This window comes from Microcebus murinus, chromosome 12 (genome assembly GCF_040939455.1).
Source record: "Microcebus murinus isolate Inina chromosome 12, M.murinus_Inina_mat1.0, whole genome shotgun sequence".
Classification (NCBI taxonomy): Eukaryota; Metazoa; Chordata; class Mammalia; order Primates; family Cheirogaleidae; genus Microcebus; species Microcebus murinus.
Window position 1 is genome coordinate 17,337,715 of NC_134115.1, and position 17,170 is coordinate 17,354,884.

The window sequence follows — 17,170 nt, forward strand, 5'->3', positions numbered from 1 at the left end:
AAAACTTAATTTTCCTATCTATTAGAAAGGAGAATAGGGAGGGAATATTCTCCATAATTGCTTCTAGCTCTAAAATTATACTTCTTCCAATTACTTAAATTATATTTTTCTTATTTTGTATCTATTTAATTGGTAATCTAGAGTATTATTTCTAAATTGTAATTTGTAGAATGCTGTGTATAGCAGGTTTTAATAGGTTTTCTTCAAAAAAAAAGCAGTCCATGATAAAAATACATTTGGGAAACATTGGGATAATTATGGTTAAACATGTTTACTTCTGGCAGGACTTCTCCTTACTAGTATGCTAATGAACTTTATGAATCTCCTAAAGGAGAAGACTCTACGGTACGCACGCAGTGTTTCCAAATTTTATCATCAAGCATTTCTATCTAAAAACGCTATCATACTGATTTAAAATGATGGTATATATAACAAATGTTTATCTCCCCTCCTTCCTGAAAGGTCACTTAAATCATTGTAAAAGAAAATAAATAAGGTTAAGTCCTCAAAAATAAAGAAAATATAAGGGCCAATAGCTAATAAGAGTTCTCAAAAAATTTGTGGGACATAATCAAAGCAGTTTTAGGAATAGGGGAAGAGGACAGGTGAAGCAACAATCTGGACAATGTATGAAGAAGGATCTAGTAGAGAATCCTGTCTATATAGATCCAAAATAACCACAGAGAGCCTCAGGACTCAGCAATGTACATACCATGCTGTGGGGGAGGGCTGAGTAAGCACGGAAGTGATATATAGAGCTGAAATCAGAAGACTAATTGAAAGTCTCTATAAAAAATAGTCAACAGCCCCATTGCTCCCATTCCCACAATACAAAATAAATTTGAGTTCAACATCAACAAGTTGAAGGCCTTCTCTAAAGATACTAGATGACATGAGAAGAGACATCCACATTCATTCATGAGGAGGATTCCCAGTATATCATCTTCTGCCAGACCATTCACTCCAACAAAAAGCTAGATACTCTCTTAATGTCCCTAAGTCTGCTGATAATCTTATACTAGCTCATTTTAAATATGAATTGACAATCCAGGATGGTTAGACATTCAAAGAAAGCTTTCAGACAGAAAAAGGAAGAGCTCATACAGCCTAGGGAACTGAAGATAGTGTTTTACTGCTTTTATTTCAAGAGACTGAATTTGCATTCTTGGAGAGATTTGAGAGATTACATTAGTAAAACATAAGTTGCAATCTTTGAAAAAGAAACAGCCGTGGAAGAAGAAAGAAAATTTAACAATAAAGAATTACTAAAAAAAAGTAGTAAAATGAATCACTCAAAATATAGATGAAAAAGACTGAAAATATTAGAGAAAACATGAACAAATTACAGTTTATAGTCCAAGAGTCTAAAATTCAAATGCCAGGAGTCACAGAATGAGAGTCCAGAGAAAATAAAAGTGAGAGTATCAGTAAGAATTCAATCAAGCTACTTTATTAGAACTTAAGGACTCAACTCCTCAGTTGAGCCCTGCACAATAAAAGATATCCATTTTGGCACATTTCCATGAAATTTCCAAACATTAATAATAAGAGAAAAACTTTAAAGTTGCCAGAGAGAAAACACAACTTACAATGGAATGAAAATCAGATTGACATCAGACTTCTCATCCAAAACAACGTATATTGCAATAACTTTATATTTCTGAGGAAAAAAAATATTTCATACTAACATCTACCACCAGTCAAATTTTCATGCAATAATCATCTCATAGTAAAGGTTTGACAGAATTTATCTCTTGTATAACATTTCGCTTTACCTGGAAATTTCAGACCATTATTCTCAGATTCCAAGACATGGGGTTTTCAGAATTCATTTTTTTAATTTGGAGAAAGTTCTTGATGTTAATCTAACATTTTCTCCTTCATGTCTTATAACCTATTTCTCAAACATAATTTTCTATTCACTCTGCCATGTGCCCATCAATGCATTTACCACTAATAGTTATGGACTGTGTATTTTATGCTGGGCATTGCCCTAGTTGCTGAGAGGTACAGATGAAGAAGGCATAGTGCCTGCTTTAAGAGAACTTGCTGTCTAAAGGGAGTGAAAGACATAGAAACACATAATTACAATTTCCTTGAGATAAATGTCATGAAAGATCAGACGGAGTGACACAGTACAATGGAGGAGTGCCAGCTCTATTACATCAAACTTCTTGATACCCTCCTTAATTTACCTTAATTTCCTTAATTTACATTCATTTACTCATTTTAAGTTGTTATGGCCCAGCTTCTTACAGCACTCTTCCTTCTCTTATTTCCATGATCGAACCTAAAATAGTGCTTCCCCAAAATTATATCTGGAGCACATGCACACACTGTCAATATTTTACTGTGTTAATAGACTATTTTGCTTCAATAAATGCTGCATATAACAACTTTTAAAATCAGATGCCCGTTGGTGTTATCATAATAAAATTGCTTCTATGGTATTTATGAGAAGTATAGCTTCTAAATTTTTAACCTTATGCTATGCTGTCCTTCAAATAATCACTTGTGTAAAATAATAGTTGTAAACATTTTTAAACCAAAATGTAGTTTTAAAAGACAAATGCATACAATGGTTTCAAGATTGGCAGGTAGCTTTGTTAATTTATTTTCTTGTTAAACTAATTATGACTACTTTTACTACCATTATGATCCCCAAATATCTGTCTGATAAATATCAAATTTCCAGAGCCATAGCTCTACTTAGAGATGTTCTTTGCTTTGTTTGTGAAACAGAAAATAACAGTAAAATTATTTTCAAGAGATTAATCATAATATTAAGAATAAAGCTGAGATTTGATTATTGACTTAGAACTCTGTCCACTAAATTATATTCTGACTAATTATCTATTTTTTTCACTGTGCTTATCTGCCATGCTGAGATCACATAGCAATTAAAAAACATGTCACTGCCCTGACATACGTTAGCCTTGAATTAGGTCTTTCCAACTGTTGGGCCTTATATTAGGGTAACAAATACTTTGTGAGGGGAAAAAGGGAAACTTTTAGTAACACAGTCTAATTTTTCCTTATTAAAATATTTACTAACACTTAAAGGTACTTAAAGCTCAGAAGCAATGTTTTTGAAATCAGATCCCAAAGTACATTTTCACAGAGCAATAAAGTGATTTCAAATAAAATGGCGGAGTTGAAATTTAAATTAACCATTCACAGCAAAGGCATAGGATCATATGCCAAGAATTCCTGGTATAGTGTTGGTTGGGGTAAGGAAAGGCATTGGTGTTGGGATTCTAGATGCAATGGGTACATTGGAATGGGAGTGCTGGGATGCAGTCTACATTTTGGGCTTCGAGTTTTTACACTGAATCAAGGTTGTTATACTTAATTTGGGATAAACAAAAAATAACCCCACGAAGATAAAATATAAGTTCTCTAAAATAATTTAAACATCAGAGAGCAGTATGTCCCCAAGTGTAATGCTGGGATTCTGGTCTACTTGCACCAGAATTACTTGTGTGATTTATTAAGAGTACAGATTCTTGGGGCTCCCATCAGAACTAGTAATTAGAATCTCTGGGAGAAAGGTCTTGAAGCCTGCATTTTAATAAGCATCCCTGGTGAATTTGTTTGCACACTAAAGTTTAAGAATCATGGAAATAGAGTAACCAACTTAGGGAAAGAAATTGATAGGCAAGGATAGAACAGGCAATTGAATAAAACATCACACACACACAATCTTCTGACAGGACAACATAGCATATGCAATTAGCGGGTGGTAAACATCCATTAGGAGGGAATTTAATGCCCGCAGAAACAAAAATAGGCAAATAGACTATAAGGGATGATTAGGCAAATGAAGGGTTAAATGGGCAAAACTGGCAGTGAGGGAGGGTGGAAAGGGTTGTGAAATAAATGGACAACTACAGAACCTCCTGGGAACAAGGTATCTGGAGACGTCTGGGGACATTGCTGTGAGGCACTAACGTTACAACTGGCTTCCTTGGCAGGACAGATATTCCTGAGGTGCCAACATCATTGTCTCAAAATCTCAGGTTTTGTCCCTAACCACTGAAAGAGGCCTGAACAGTTAAAACAGCAGTCTCCTCATTTTCAAAATAATAGTTGTGGCCCTGGCACTATTTTCTGGTTTGACGGACATCAAGACAGCAAAGCAAGCCCTCTATTGCCCGCCCTGCTCGTTTCTGCTGTCTGGTTATCACCATTTTCTCTGTGGATACAAAGATTTAAATTTCCCAAGTGAATAAAGAGCTTATCATCAAATTAGTGCAGCAACTTAAAAATTAAGAGGAGGCTGTTCAAATGGATATTTTATAAGGTTTTCTACATTCAAGTCTACAGAAGAATGAAAAGGGAAAGTGGGTTTTAAAATTGTGTGGTGGTAGGAAAGGGGATTATTTGAACTTTTCGATTAGACAGCAGGGAGGTAAAACAAACTTAAACACTGAAAAATTCCAGGGGTACAAGTAAAACCTCTAGACATTTAAGATTTGTTAAAATATATTTTTTACAGTAGTCACCGTTATCCATTGGGTATAAGATCCAAGACACCCAGTGAATGCCTGAAACTATGGACAGTAGGAAACCCTATATATACTATGTTCTTTCTTATACATATATACCTACAACAAGGTTTGACATATAAATTAGGCACAGTAAAAGATTAACAACAATAACTAATAAGAAAATAGCATCATTACTATTGCACTTTGGAGCCATTATGAGGTACAAGAAGGGTGACTTGAACTCAAGAACTGAGATACCATGACAGTCAATCTGATAAAATCTGGTAACTGAGCCAGCTACTAAGTGACTAATGGAAGGGTACCAACTACAGTGTGGGTACAACAGACAAAGAGATGACTCAAGTCCCACTCAGGACGGAGCAGGATGGCAAGGGATCTATCACGCTACTCATATGCAGTATGCAATTAAAAACTTATGAATTGCTTATTTCTGGAATTTTCAGGCCATGGTTGACCATAAGTAACTGAAACTGCAGGAAGCAAAACCACAAATAAGGTGGGACTACTGTATTCCTAGCTGGTTTATAAACAATGTCCCAAGTTTGCTTTTAATAAGGAAAGGTGACCCTCTTGGAGATCTTCAATGGCCTAAGAATCAGAGCATCCATCCTTGGCTCCCAGCAATCATAACTTCCTTACATTGACCCTGTGGCACCTCCCAAACCACCTCAAAACAGATCTTCAGTAGCCCAATCCAAATAGACACACTAAATAACATCTTTTTCAAGTCGGGCTAGAATGTTGCCACTTATCATACTTTTCTTTCCATGTCTCAATATAAATTAGGCCAAAGCTTTGAAACTTGAGCATTGGGTCCCATGAATAAAAGACTCCAATTTTCCTTTTGCCATCTGTCAGGATGCTACAGTTCTTCTGCCCTGACAGGTGCTCCCGACTCTATGACGAGTGCATACAGAAAAGCTGGCTCCTTCTTTCCCATTCCATGGTGATGCTTCTTTCTGCAGAGACCACTCATTTCTCTCAAGTTTGGCAAACAGCTCACACCTACTTAATTTGTTTAGATTACAATATTTTCCATTGGGTTTGCAGATAATATGACCCAGTCCTTGTGTTTCCATAGTCAAGATTATTTTATTTTATTTCTGGGCATGGAAAGAGACTTTATTTTCCATTTGAAAGCGCTTAAATAAGGTTTCTTTGTAAAATTCTACAAGTTGGATTTGAGTGTATAGAAGCTATTATGTTCTGTGAGCATGTGTGTTCGTACAGCCACTTTGGAAGATAGTTTGGCAGTTTCTTACAAAACCAAACATACTCTTACCATAACAATTGAGCAATTACACTTGTTGGTATTTACCTGAAAAAAAATACAATATCAGATGTGATACCCTGAAAAGGATACAATATCACTTATACAGTATAAGTACCCTGAGTATGGATTCTAAATCTAATCCTAAGGAAACATCAGACAAATCCATAAGGAGGAAATTTGTACTTAAAAGTGTATATGTGTATGCGTGGCAGTGGTTGGGAAGTTGAGAAAATAGGTGGAGGCAAAGTTCCAGTTTAAAGGAAACTAAAAAGACATGATGACCAAATGCAACACCTGGCCCTACACTGGATCCCATACTGAAGGAAAACAAATGCTAGAAAAATTCATTATTAGGTCAATTAATAAAATTTCAATATAGATAGATTAGATAAAAGTATTATATCAATGTTAAATTTACTGAAGTTGATAATAATATGATGTAAGATATGTTATGTAAGATAATTTCCCTATTCTTAGAAAATATGCACTGAAATATTTAGGGATAAAGGCTGATAATCTAGGCATCTTACTCTCAAATGGTTCAGATAAAACATTTATACACATTCATACACACACACACACAGAGAAAAACAGAAAGAGAAACAAAGAGAGAGTAAGAGACAAGATGAAGATGACAGAGAACTCAAATCATAAATCAAATTGGGTAGAATGTTATCACATAAGTGAATCTAGGAAAAGTATAGAATGTACTATTCTTATTCTTGCAACTTTACTGTGAGTTTGAAATTATTACCAAATAAAACGTTTTTATTTTAAATGACATGTCTGTAGGTGATAACACAGAAAGTTCTGCAAACCAAATTATATGAAAAAAGCAAGGTGCTATAAAATCTGTGCGATATAATTCCATTGTGTAAATTAAAAAACCTGGAAAATCAGAGAAGAGGGGAGAGAGAGGGAGGGAGAGAAAGAAGTGTGCAAAATAAAAGAACTTCTCTGGAAAGATATTAAAAACATATTGTTAACCATAATTATTTGTTCAGTATTGGCAAAGGAGTCTGAAAAATGTAGGAAAGAAATGATGTTTTTTCATTTTATACCTGTTCTACTATTTGATTTTTTGCTTTGTGAATTTATTTTTAATGAATTAAAAATGGGCAAATATCTGATGAAGATATATTTCCTTTTATTATACAAGAAAAATGTCAAAGCAAATATAAATAATAATATCATTTGGTTTTGAACATTAAATTTCATCTAATATATAAAATGCATGTTTTTCATATATTATTAACCAAAGTATTTTTAAAGTGTTGAAGGTCTAGCCTTGCTGGAAAGGACCCTTCCTATTTTCTTTTAAAGGAAAAAACTTGAAATTATGAGGATTCTTCTGGTACAGAATACTTGAATGTTCAAATTCAACATTGAAAAGCAGAGTTCAACTTTAAAGTTGTGATAAAATTGAGACAAGAATGTCCCCAGCCTACTTCCTTTCCTGCTATACTCAGCCTCATGCCTTTACAGAGGAATACAAAGAGGTTCTTCTTATGCCTGCTCAGTACTGGACACTCTCCTGCACTACTTAGTTAGAAACATGGTTTTTTATGCATTTAAACCTGATACTAATTCATCTGTTCTGATGTTCCAGGGTTACACCTGCTATGGTTTAGATATAGTTTGTCCTCACCAGAGCTCAAAGTTAAAATTTGAGCCCCAGTGAGGGAGTGTTGGGGAGGGGGCTGCTGGGAGGTGTCTGGGTTATAGGGGTGGACCACTCATGAATGGCTTGGTGCTGTTCTCACTGTAGTGAGTTCTCACTCTTGAAAGACTGCATTAGTTCTCTTGGGAATAGATTAGTTCTCATGAGAGTGGGTTGTTACACAGCCAGAATGCCCCTCAGGTTTCCCCCCTTTTGGCACAAGGCTGCTTCCCCTTTGACCTTCTCTGCCATGTTGTGCCGCAGCACAAAAACCCTCACCAGAAGCCACAGCCATGCCCTTGGACTTCTCAGCCTGCAGAATCATGAGCTAAATAAACCTCTTTTCTTCGTAAATTACCCAATTTCAGGTACTCTTTTATAGTAACACAAAACAGACCAAGACAATATCCAACAAATAAAATTTGCCTTCTCTGAAGTACTTTTTAAAGCATCAACTCAGCTGGTTAAAGCCTCCTAAAGCCATGCCCAAAAGCTCTCTAAAGTAGTGCCTCTCAGACTGGAATGTGCCCGTGAATCACCTACAGTTCTTGCTAAAATGCAGATCCTGATCCAGCAGGCTTGGGAAGGGTTTCTGTAAGTGCATTTCTAACAAATCCCCTGGTGATTTTGATGCTGTGGTCTATGGACAACCAGGTTGAGTAGTAAAGCTAGAAAGAATTGAGCATAGCTAGGGATAGGGCACAGGGTCTTTTTTCCCTGCTTACCTTTTTTTTTAAAAAAAAAAAAAAATCTAGTTATATTGTTCCTGCTTTTGTCAGCCTAGAAATCCTCAGGGCTACTTGAGGGCAGACACAGTAACACTTTCAACTATTCTTGTCTGGACTGAGACTATCATCTCAGAAATTTCAGTCACATTGAGCCTTTAAAAGGCCCATCTGGTATTTTTAAAGCTAATGGTTACAATGTTAAAAAAAAAAAAAAAAAAAAATCCAACAGCTAACTAGTTGAGTATCTGGTGCAGGAAACAACTTATGATCATGTTGAGAACATCTTATTCTGGTGAAAAAAACATGTCGTGGACCTAATCTATGAGAAAGCTCCAGCCCCCAAGCATGTCTCAAACTGTTTTAAGAAGAATTGCTTAAGGGACACTTTTCTATATTTGCATACCTGTCATGTTAAGTCCACAGATAGGTTCTGTATGAAGCAAAAATTATGTATATTATTTTTGACAGCAACTATTATCTTCATTCTGTGTCTCTCACAAATCCATCAGTGAAAAAGCAGCACTATCTGCCTTAGGACCTACTTCCACATCCATTACACCTGTGGGAGACTAATGTTTTAAGACTTGTGGTTAATTGTCCCTTGCAAAAAGGACATGTACGGAAATGTACAGGAGAACTCATGAAATCCATGGAATATCAGTCATAATGTAAAAATAATTAATCCCCCAAGATAAGTGACTTAGTAGGAAACAGCCCCGATTTCATTAAAGACTAAAGACCCTGTTGCACTCCCCAAACTGTTTAAAAGGAAAGTCTGTTGACATCAAACACGTAGCCCACATGGATTAAATTAGGTCACTCTTCGTGTTACAGTTTAAGATTTCATAAAGTACAGCTTGTGGTTAAATCATGTGTTTCACTTCTGAAGGGCTGGTTGATGACTTCCCAGTCTTTTCAATATGGTACCACTAGTGACATTTACCCAAGCACCATCATAGCACTTTTCAATCTGGTGTTAATAATTCAACCCCCACTTTTGTAGGCCACTCCACATTTTGATTCCCAATAAACAAATATTTGTGGCATGTTCGTGGGCTGTTTAACCACTGGGATATTTGGCTCAGGGTAACATTCCATGAAGAAAGGGGACACATCTGTGGCTCCCGGGTTAAATGTTGCTGGGAACAGGATTTCATGGAAAGCACTAGGTCTTTTTTTTCTTTTTTGAAAGGTTTAGTGACAATTGATGGAGACTAAACTGAGGCAGCTGTTCAAGGGGGACATGTCTTCAAAAGAGTCTAACAAGGAACTTTTCTTCTCCTCCTGCCTGTCTTAGTCTAGTTGAGGTCCCCAAATGCTAAAGCATTAGTGGGTTTTCAGATAAGCAGGAAATTGAGAAGACAATGGAAGGGAAAGATTTCCTTTATACATATGCAAGGTCTCCAGATGCTTCAGTTCCTGAACTTCTTAGCACAACTCTGAGTAGAGATTTAACCACTTGGGAGCTCACATAGACAAGGAATGTTTATTCATCTCAATATCTTCCTGTTTCCAGGATTAGAGGCTGTCAAAAACAAAGACATCAGCAAGTCCATGCTGTCTGTCTTGTTTCACTTAATTCATTTTGTTTGCAGTCATAACAGGCATGTTATTTATTTAGTTGTAAGTACATACCAAAGTAAGGATGCATTCACTTTAATCCTTTAATTTAACAAGATCACATATTTTAGGAAGCCAAAGGCTTTACAGTAAGATTAGAATAAAGAGTTCTGTTTCCTCTTAGATTAAAATAGATATCCTGAATATTTGATTTGTGGTATATCATTATGTTTGATATTTAGGTGCTCTCTTGCTGAGGTCTAAATTAGTATGTTTATTAAATTCCCTCTAAGTGGCATTTTACCCACTGTGTTTACATTTAGAATCATCTTTCATGATAAAGTCTGTCATAAAATGGGAAAACTGATTTACTGCCTACATTTCTTCCAAGTTTGGTAGCTAAGACCCATCTGTCAACAGAAATAAAGCATGTACACACAAACACACACACACACACACCACACTTTGCTTCCTTAAAAGATCTATGGCCTTTTAGCCCACTTCCCTTCTTAGTTAAGTTTTTAACAGAAGATAATACTAAATCAGTTTGCTCCTTTTTTGATTCCTGACCAAATTTTTCTTTTCAGACCCCTTTCTTTACTCTGTTAGGAGGTCAGGCTGGGTTTGTGTTCAAAACCTTCCCTAAGCTGATAAGGTTTAGGCAGAATCAAACTTTTGAACAAGGAATTGTTTATTTGGCAAACCACAATTCAAGCATGCAGTCTTGATAGACCGAGATAAATTTTAAAATAAATAATCAGTTTGGCTTGAGAAACCCACTCCCAAAATATGTTAATCTATGCATGGAAACCTTAAATTGTTACCATAACAAGAAGACTATCAAAATAGTACATCAGTTCCCACAAAAGTTCTTCAGTGACCAGGTTTATTCAGACGACTTGCTGCCCCCAGGTCTGGTGGGCCTAGATGCAAGCAAAGGAGACCTCTAACAAATGGCGAGACATTTGAGAGCAAGCACTCTATAGCCCAAAGATCTGTCTTGCAGAGTCTGCTACAGTGGCTGCACTTCCCACATTGGTCTTCCCTTTACATAGAAAAGCAGACCCAACTCTTTCCCAGCTCCCTCTACCAGTGACTATCCAACCTCTACTTTGACTCAAACAACCAGCATAGCCAAAAGCACACCTTCGAGCCAGGAGCACTCAGTAATTCCTCAGCCTGCAGTGATTTATCAGCTTAACTAATCCAACCACCTGGTAGTTCCTGAAGAATTGACATTCAGAGGAGGTAAATTGTGGAGGGACGGAAGAGAGAGCAACGTCTGAAGAAGGGATGGGTGTCGTGGAGGAGGCTAAGCTTCTAAGGGGAGAAGTAGCTTGTGCACAGCAGAAAGAGAACTGGAGGCCCAGGATCAAACAGGCCTGGGTGCATGCTCCTCCAACTGCATCCTCATTTGTTAGACATGGTTCCAAATTCTATTACACGTAGTATTCATTTAATCCTCCCAACAACCCTGAAAAATTAGAACTATTAGTATTATCATCTCTATTTTGCCAATGAGAAAACTAAGGCACAGAAAGTTTAAGTAACTTGCCCAAGGTTCAACAACTAGTGAAGCTGGAATTTGAACCCAGGCAGACTGGCTCAAAGAGTCCACCTTTTCAACAAACTTTATGCTAACTTCATGATGCCCCATAAAGTAAGGGACTTAATCTCTGAGTTCCAAGGATCAACTGGGGAAGATAAAAATAAAAATCTTACATCCAAGTTGTACTGTGAGAGTTCAATGTGAATATGCACAGCAATCATTAAAAAGTAAATTTCCTTCTTAAAGAGATGAAGTATCTGCAGAAAAGGGAACAAACGGGGCATAAAGAGGGTCTGCACCTGCCTCACATTTTGGCTGGCAGGTTCCTGGGCTTCCCACCAATGCCCCACACATCCCCAGCCTACTAGGCTACGCCCCAGATCAGCCGCTCCCCCTGCCCTGTCTGGAGATTAATGAACAGTTGCTGAGTAGGACCACAGGGCACTTTCATCTCCAGCACAACAGAAAGGAGCAATCAAGCAGAGAATATTAATAAATAAACCAAAATCCCCAACTTCTGGAACTGCAATGGAAAACTTGGGTTATTTGTTTCAATATGTTTTCATTCTCACTACATGACAAAATTCCTTAGTGCTAACTGAGTAAGAATTGCTTCCATTTACCAGAAACTGCCTGTTTCCCTTTGCTTTATATTTTCCAAAGCAAGACACTGTTTTGATGTTGTCGCATCAACAAATATGTATTCACTGCCCACAAAGGTTCTGGAGGAGGCTATAGCAGGACCAGCAGAAAATGCATGCATTGGGGATTAGAAGAAGTGGGTTTTACTCCTGGGACTTCCACTCTTCTGTTTAACCCCTGATTTAACCCCTCCATATTTCTTGACTTTTCTCCTGTAAACTGTGATATCTCCCCTATTCCCTTCCAGCTATAACTCACAGAGGTCTTACGTGGCACTGTACTTGCTGTTTGAATAAAGCAATTAATTGAAAAGTAGGTAAAAGAATCCCTCAAATTGGCACTTTGGTACTGAATTGAAATTTAGTACAATTAAAAGGGCAATCACTGAATTTAGTCCTACCTACCTAGGTGTGTGGCACCAACAAAAGAGACATGTACTGAGCTGTCACAGAAATACCAAAGCGTTCAAGTTATTCTCTGGTGGTAACTTGGTTAATGCTTGAGTCTGTGTTAACTCTTTCTAAACACCTGCTAATATATGTTTATTGAGAAAAAAATCATTTATCCAGACCACCAATCACAACACACCAAGCTCTCCTCCTCCAATCCTTTGCCCTTGTTCCCTCTGTGTGGATATCTCTTTCCCTGGTTTTTCCGAGACTGTTGCTTTCTCATCATCCAGGTCTCACCTAAATGCTACCTTCTCCAAGAGTCCTTCCCTGATCCCTCAATCTCAAGTGGCTCTCTATCATGTATTATTACTCTGTTAGTTTGCTAGGACTACTGTAACAAAGTATTAGTATCACAAACTTGTTGGATTAAACAATGGAAATTTATCATCTCATATCGTCTCAGTCTTGGAGACTAGAAGTTGGAGATCAAGGTATTAACAGAGTTAGTCCCTTCTGATGACCATGAGAAAGAATGTCCTATGCCTCTCTCCTAGCTTCTGGAAGTTTGCTAGAGATCTTCAGCATTCCTTGGCTTGCAGAAGCATGACCTCAATATCTGCCTTCATCTTCACATGGCATTCTCCCTTTGTGTGTGCCTGCCTTCAAATTTTCTTTCTCTAAGGACACCAGCCATATTGGATTAGGGTCCACCTTATTCCAGTACCACCCCATCTTAACTCATCTAATTATATCTGCAATGACCCCACTTCCCAATTAGTCACACTGTGAGGCTCTGGGGATAAGGACTTCAACATATGGAGGAGGGGGGCACAATTCAACCCATAACAATTTCCCTTCTACATTTTCTTCTTAGAAGATATATTCCAAGCTTATTTTCAATATATATTTATCTATTTTTCCTTATTTTTTATGTAACAATATTCTAAATTGATTCTAAACAAGATTCTAAATTTCCTCTAAGGCACCAAGATATGATGGATATTAGATACCAAAGTGAGATGTGAGGAAGATTACTAGCAGAAATATCGGAGGCTAAGAGGCTAATAATAGATTAGATCCATGCTTCTCAAACTTGAATGTGCCCACAAATCTGGGGAACTTACTAAAATGCAGATTTTGATTCAACAGGTCTGGAGTGAACACCACAAGACTCTGCATTTCTAATAAGCTCCCAGACAATATTGATGCTGCTGGTCCCTATAACACACTTTTAATAGTAAGGGATTAGATGATAGGTTCATAACAATAAAATAAAAGAGTTAAAAGAATGAAGAGAGAGGATATTTGTGAAGAAGATTGCTTTTGCTGAGAGTTGAGCTCTGATTACCCCTTCCCCTGAACTCCCATAAAGAAGAAACATGTCCATGGGGGATGCTGCTTCCCAAACTCAAGCTTGGTGCAAGAGACTTCAATGGAACCATCTGGAGTTTGCTATGAGACTACTGAATTCTGAGGGTAGAGTGAGTGAGTCTGATTCCCGTGAGGGAAATCTAATAGGCTAAAAATTGGGCCGCTGCCTGCTCAGATAGGAGGAACCAAAGAGAGGCATGTTCTTATCGGCCCAAACTTCCAGAGTTTTTCAGCAAAATGAATATGTGAGAAATGGGCCACATGCAGGAAAGTAGCTGTCTCACAATAGCACCGGTCAGGCAGGAATTTCCTGACTCCATTTTCACTTCGCTTCCTCTACCCTCCACAATTGGAAGAGTCAGAACAGCAGCTAACTGATGAGTGGAAGAGAAGGCCAACCATGAAAGAGAGGAAGCTGATCACACTCTTTCTTAGAATCTCACCCAGGAAGACTCTCAAGATCTCGTCTAGGAAGGTAAAAAGATGTAAGCCAAAATGAGGCTGTGCTCTCAACTTTCAAGGACTAAAATATTTTATTACTTACGAGTGACAAGAAAGGTCATAGGGCTGCTAAAGTTTTCAAGCAAAAGTTGGGGAAGGATGACTTCCACTAAGTAGGTTAAAGAGACGGCAAGAGATAAAAATAAAGATGGCTTTAGGAATATATTCTATTAACCTACGAGTTCGTTGTGCTGGAGAAAACCGTCCATCCTTAGCAGAAGGTAAACTCCCTGAGAGCAGAATTCTTGACTATCTTACTCACTGCTGTCGCCATGGCTGCTGCATTTGCACATACAGAGACTGTGCTCTACATTGTGGTGCCACATCCAACAGGATGTGATTCAAACTGTAAACATCACAGATCTGCATGCTTACTTCCAAGATTATCCAGCAAAGGCAGTATAACACCTTTTCCCAATAAAATCGAGATATTTGACAATTATCCAATAGATATAAGTAAAATATCTTGGGGAAGCTAATTCTTCAAGAACCTCTTGAGCTAATGATGGCCTCATGTCTAGGCCCTTGAAGATTCCCTGGCATATAGTGGACATTCAATGAATATCTGTGAATGAATGGATCCGAATTTCCTATTAAATCATCCTTCTATGAATCTATATTAAAGTTATCATTGATGTTTTTAAAAAGCTTCAGAATTATTATATACCAATGAGAATGTGCAAAATAGTCATATAATTAAAACACAGAAATCAGTAGTCTACACTTATACAACCAGACAAGATATAAAAATGCCTATTTACAATAATAACAAAAAAGGTAAAAACATCTAAAGATAAACATAACAAAAAGTCCCATAATCTATGCAAAAAAAAAACACAAACTTTAAAATCCTACTAAAGGCACTCTAACAAATAGAAAAAAGATGACATGGCAAACAACAGGTCTTATTCTTGACCATATCTGAGTCCCAAAGGACCCCATAATAGAGAGAAAGTAAACGCGCTTGGAAGTCTGTAACAGGTGGTTGATAAAAAAGCAAGTAGAATGTTTTATTTCTGTCTGTGTGCCCCCTATTTTAAATTGTGTGCTGAACTGATTTGCAGGATTATCAGCAAAATTATCGTTTCCCTTCCTGCAGCCAGGATAGGTCCCCTAATAGAGGCTTCAGTGAACCCCAAGGAGGTTGGGGTTCTGATAAACAAATATATATATATATATATATATATATATATGTATATGTATATATATATACCATGTTAGACATATAAGCACTGTGGGGAAAGATTAAAGCAGGATAAGGGAGTAGAAAGGGATGGACTGGTGGGCAGGAATGCCTGGTGGAGGGTCAGGGAGAAGGGCACCCCGGGCAGCACGTGCCGGGGCCCTGAGGAGGAGCACCTTGGTGTGCTCGAGGAACAAGGAAGCCAGTATGGAAGGCAGAGAGTGAGTGAGGCAGGGACTGGGAGGAAATGAGGTAAGAAGGTTCTGACGCCCAGAACGTATGAGGCCCTGGAGACCATGGTAAGGGCTCGGGCTTTCATTCATAGTGAGATGAGGAACCATCCAGAGGGCTCTGCAGTAAAATGATCTCTCCTTTGAAAGCACACTGAGGCTGCCAGGTGGTAACAGAATAGAGCTTGGTGGGGCAAGGGCGAGAATGAAAGATGGAGGCCCGATGGGGTCTATTGCAACAGCCCAGGCGAGACATTATGTCGGCTAGGTCTCGGTGGTAGGAGAGTAAGTGTTTGGGGACATCTTTTGAAGAAAGAGCCAACAGAATTTACAGAGTGACTCAATGTGGGATACAAGGGCAAATATCAAGGTCCTGATTTCAGCTCTTTCCTCCCCTTTCTGCTTTACGTTTTGCTCATGAATCCCTAACCATATCTCCTCAGCAAACTACTAAGCCCACCTGGATCCCCCTCCACAGGGCAGGTCCTGGTTGTCACCCTGGACCCCCTCCGTGACCATGCAGCTAGCTGAAAATCTATCGCTCCACACACAGGTATCACGAGGAGGCCTCACCTGCCTCTCCTGCTTTATCTTTCCAGTCCCTTATCATCACCCTCTACCCAAATCAAAATATGCTGCCTCTGAAACATTCAAATCCCATCTGCTCCATAAAGCTCACTCAGTCTAAACTGATCTCTATGTCCTTTAAAATTTATAGAAATTGTAAAATCCATCAAGCAAGCAATTCTGCTTTGCATTATGACATCTCTTCTTGTTGTGAATTTAAATATATTATTATCGCTTAACATTTCAGATGACCTACTATCATTAACTAAAATATAAATCCTTCATGGGCAGAGAATCTGCCTTATATTCATTTCTTCATAGCCTTTTAGCACATAGTATTACCAACACACAGTGCCTTACACTTAGTAGATGATGAATAAAAATGAATTCTCATGATTATATAAACTACATCACACTCAGAGGCTCTAGCCTCTGCCTCCATTTCCTCCCCATCCATCCCCTTCTTGTTCCCACATAATCAATCTCCCAGCCCCTCCAAAGTGTCTGCTTTAGCTGAAAAGCAGGGTTGATGTAGGGAAGAAATACAATACATAACTACAAGCATAAGTTGCAGTTTCATTTTGGAGTCCAAAATGTAAGACCAGAAAATTTATACTTATTTGGTAGGCAATGTGAGTCTTTAAATGTCTTTGAACAAGGGGGTGGTATGACAATAGCCATGTTTTAGTAAAGAAGAGTTATCTACGTACTTGTGTATTATGGATTGGAAGGGAAATAGGCAAGTGAGAATTGATATTCCTGATACAGCTATTGAGAGGGTTCGTATAAGAAGTATTAAAGGCCTAAAATAAAGGGCTGGCAGCAGAATGCGAGGCATGCAGTAGAAGGAGCCTTTTAACAGAATCTTTAGGACTTTCAATGAGTGGGATGTGGTAACTAAACAAGAAAGAGGAGGTACATGTGACAGGGTTTAATGCTTAGTGCCTGGAAAAAGCTATCATATTGTTAAAAGAAACAAGGAAGCCAAGTAAAAGTTGATTTC